This window comes from Papilio polytes, unplaced genomic scaffold (genome assembly GCF_000836215.1).
Source record: "Papilio polytes unplaced genomic scaffold, Ppol_1.0 DF824437.1, whole genome shotgun sequence".
In the NCBI taxonomy this organism is placed as follows: domain Eukaryota; kingdom Metazoa; phylum Arthropoda; class Insecta; order Lepidoptera; family Papilionidae; genus Papilio; species Papilio polytes.
In genome coordinates, this window is record NW_013524767.1 from 68,862 (window position 1) to 73,084 (window position 4,223).

A 4,223-nucleotide genomic window follows, 5' to 3' on the forward strand; every position below is an offset into this window, starting at 1 on the left:
ATGAAGTTCTGTTTACTAGTCGCTTCGAGGTAGAGTTGCGCACCGATCGATACCGCCCACATCCTCGCCACCTATCCCTGGCATAAGGTCACAAACGCCAATAGAACCCTAGCACTTAACAAACAAGAGCATATCGCCGCTTACGACCTTATACTTCGAGGTATAATTTCGTTCACCGATTACAGACACTAGTAAAATAAACTCTATGCTTCCGTGTTTAAAGGTCGAATTCAAATGAGGGTAATGTCGACATATGGAAAGATCACTCTACTGAATCGTGCTGAAGTCGCGCGTTTAGCTTGTAGTCCTGTCGCCGGAAACAGGAGACAAATTACATTAGTATGTTGATATCCTTTCGATCTAATTAACGCCTGAAGGCTTACGTCGATTAGAATTTACTCTAAAATACAGACGTTTAGTTCCTGCGAGTTTATAAGGATTGACTTTAACGTCTGAAAGTTAAATTATAAAAGTTTAAAATATGACTTTTAATGAAGTTATGGGCATAAAAAGTATGAAAAAGTACGAGTATAAGAACGTATAAATTTAAAATTGAAATTCATAATGGATCGCATATTTAAAAGGCAACACCGGTGGCTCCGTGGTTAATTTCCAGGCCCTAAGTTCGAATCCCGCTATACAGGGTGATTCTTCTAAGTTGGAAATCTGTTTTTCCGTTTTTTTTTTACAAAAAATAAAATAACCTTAAAACTATAGAAAATTAGGCAACAAACTTTGCGTTCAAATGATAGCTGTTGAGGTCCTCTACCTCCACAAAACCATTGATCAGTCCGTTAAGAATCACCCTGTATATAGATGCGTTTTTCATTCAATTCCTCTTAGATAACTGCACACTCGCTAGTTGAATTGTATGTAGGTACTGTTAAACAAGAGAGGAGTATTTTGACGCTTCCGGTGGATGCCAGCTCGTGTAAATATGCCAATGTTATGGCTAGTCATATTACTGAGTAAATCAACTGACTCAAACCACAGATAAGTATATATAGTACATATGTATATATAGTATTCTTATGCTGAGTTTCTGAAGTGTATATTATTTTTTTCATTAACTAGTTATTAATTACTTTTAACTTGATCATCCCCACCGAGGTGCTCAGTGCCTACCCTAATAAGGGGTGACTAGACCATAGTCGACCACGCTGGCCAAGTGCGGGTTGGTTGACTACACATATCTTTGAATTTCTTCGCTTATATGTGCAGGTTGCATCACGATGTTTTCCTTTACCGTAAGAACGTCGGGTAAATTATGTACAAAATTCGAAAAATCGAAAATCACATTGGTACATGGCGGGATTCGAACCCAAGAACCTGTGAATTACAAGTCAAGTGTTCAAACCACTGAGCCACCGACCAATTTGACCTGTTTAAAGTCAAGTTATGTAGTTCTGAAATGTATTTCATACAGTTATCGAAAACACTAACAATTAGTTAAACGTAGGTGGGCAACCGGCCATTAGTCTACCAAACGCTAAGGACGAACATTCAAAGCCCCAGTAGCGAGCCGTGTCGAGCTACCACTACCGCTACCACTGTTAATATTTAATTAGTCTTTATTGTTGCACTAAGAAACAATCTTCATTTGTTATGCGATCAATAAAGTTAGGTGTTGCTTCTAGATTATTTATACGATCAATAGAGTTAGGTATTAGTATTAGTTGATGTTTGTAAAGTAGGTTTTAAATTATATCTTAATGCTGAATAGCCTATGTTCTAATTATGTCTTATTTGATTTTTACCGTAACTTTTCGATCAGGATACTCTTATTACAGTCGATGTTATGATTTTCGTCAGAATATTTGTGTACCAGGATTTTTAGATTTTTAGTAGTTACTATACGTGTCTTCGGATTTTGTAGACAACAGGTCGAAATAAATAAAAGTATTAAAGTGATAGAAAAAAAATGCTTTGTTCAAAAGTATGTTTTGTATGCTTTGTAGTTTTTAAGTTTTTTCAATACATATGAAAAAAGAAAAATACAAATCTTTCCTCTTTATAATATTAGTTTAGATAAAGTATATTTAAAACATTATTACATTTGCATAAGGTGTGTGAAGTTAAGCAAGGACACTGGTAAAAACTGATTGACTAAGATGTTGTCACCCCTAACTTAAAATAGACTTGAACTTCGAAACTGGGGACTTGTATAAGTTAGCTAACAACGAAGATATTGACCGTGGATGTCATATCATATTAAATAATAATTTTTTATCCAATCATTCCATTAGTTCTTATCAAAATGTACTAAGTGTCCTCGACTCGAGTAATGAGTTTGAAAACTGACAAAGTTCTCTAATTCGATTGTACAAGATTGACAAACAGTATAGTAATAGTTTAATAAAACACAAAACTTTTAATAGAATTTATTAGAAAGATATAAACAATTCCATTTAAGGACGTCTGTGGCAGACAGGTTAAGCGCTTTTAATCTGCAGGTCGTGGTTCGATCCACGCCCTGTACCAATGTTTTTCCCGCTAAGTGAATCCCAAATTCGTTAGATAGTCGCGACGTATTTATCTAAGAAATAATATCTGAAGTCTTGTAAACGAAGGGCCTTAGTGTTAATTCAAAGAGGTATGAAGTCACCCAATCTTATTGTCGTCTAGATAATATGGATATAACACAACTTGGGGTCAGGGTTCGAGTCGGTGGTAATGTATCCGATGCCTGTAGATATCAGTAACGCCCGAGGAACCACAGACGCGTTGCTAGGCATAATGGAGGTGTTCGCACTTTTCTTTAAAGACCCCAAGTTGTATTTGTTTAAGAATATCGCATTTTCAAACAATGTAAGATTCAACGTAAGTACTGCAAGAGACAACTACTCGTGGGATTTTCGTTATGAAAATGTACCGCGATTGAGGGATCCAGTTTAGGACTCATTTGTTTTGAACTGTTGGTAACGAATACGAGGATTTCAAAAGAAATCGAATTCAAAATTAATTTTCGAATAATGAAAATATATTTATAAGCAGTGGTTACTAAATATTTGACAATCTTTGTTGTGCTTAATAAGCAAACAAAGTAATCTAGAAAGCGATAAGATGTTGATATTAGAGACTCCACCTAACAAATTAGTTCTTGTCGGAGAAATAACGCTGGCCGAGTACCATGTATCTCGAGGCTATCGTCTGTTTATTAAAGTTGCTTTTTAATACCATGTCATTGATATGCAGAAGAAACAGAGTGGTAGAAGATACACATCTTTTGTTTGGGGTCAGAATATGCACCACGTGTGACTCTATTTTTTCTCGTGTTGTATGTATTTGTGCATTTAGCATATTTTATGATAAATCTACAAACGATGGCAGCGCCATCCTAACCGGGTCAGAAATCCTTTTTGTGATGTTGGACTACACATAGTTCAGATATTGTGAAAACGTGAAAGTATTGTGTTGGTTTTGAGCTCAAAATATAGATGGCTCTTAAATTAAAACCCAAATTACTGCCATAATTATTTTTAAAATATGTTTTGGTACATTTAAAAAAAATGTAATGGATGCAAAATGTAATCAAAAATATATACTTTATTTTTTGATATTCGTCGTAAATTTTTATTATCAAATAGATGGCGTGAGCATTTGATTTGACGTGAAACAAGGACTCAATCCGTAAGGGGCACGCAAAGGCTGCGGAGTTCTGTTTGACGCAAAATTTTATACGTAATTATTATATTTTACTCATTTACAATAATTTTTTGAGTGTGTGAAACAAATTACAAGCAAAAGCCATCGATAGATGGCGCATATCTGAAATAATTACTAATAATGCTGGTTCAACAGTTTGATAATTTTCAAAATTTTAAATTTTTTAGAAACAGTGATTTGTGCGTTTTTTTTTATAACATAAGGTGGCAAACGAGCAAGCGGTCCCCCGAATCCGCCAAAATGGTGAAGTGACCGCTGCCCATACACATACGCAATTGTAGATGCGTTGCCTACCCTTATCTGACGGAGGAGAAGACGCACATAAAGAGGATATTTTCCCTTCCTACGCATCTCCTCTACAGTCAAATCCACTTCCCGTTCCCATCCTCTCCTTATAAGAAAAGGGTGGTATAGAGAAAGGTACATAAATTAGGCCTCCGGCACCACATTCATCAGACGAAACACTGTATTGCTTCCGCCTGTCTTCTGTGTGGTCGTGGTATTACACCGGGCGTGCCGGCCTATTCGTGCTAAGATTTTATAGCGGGCTTTACCAC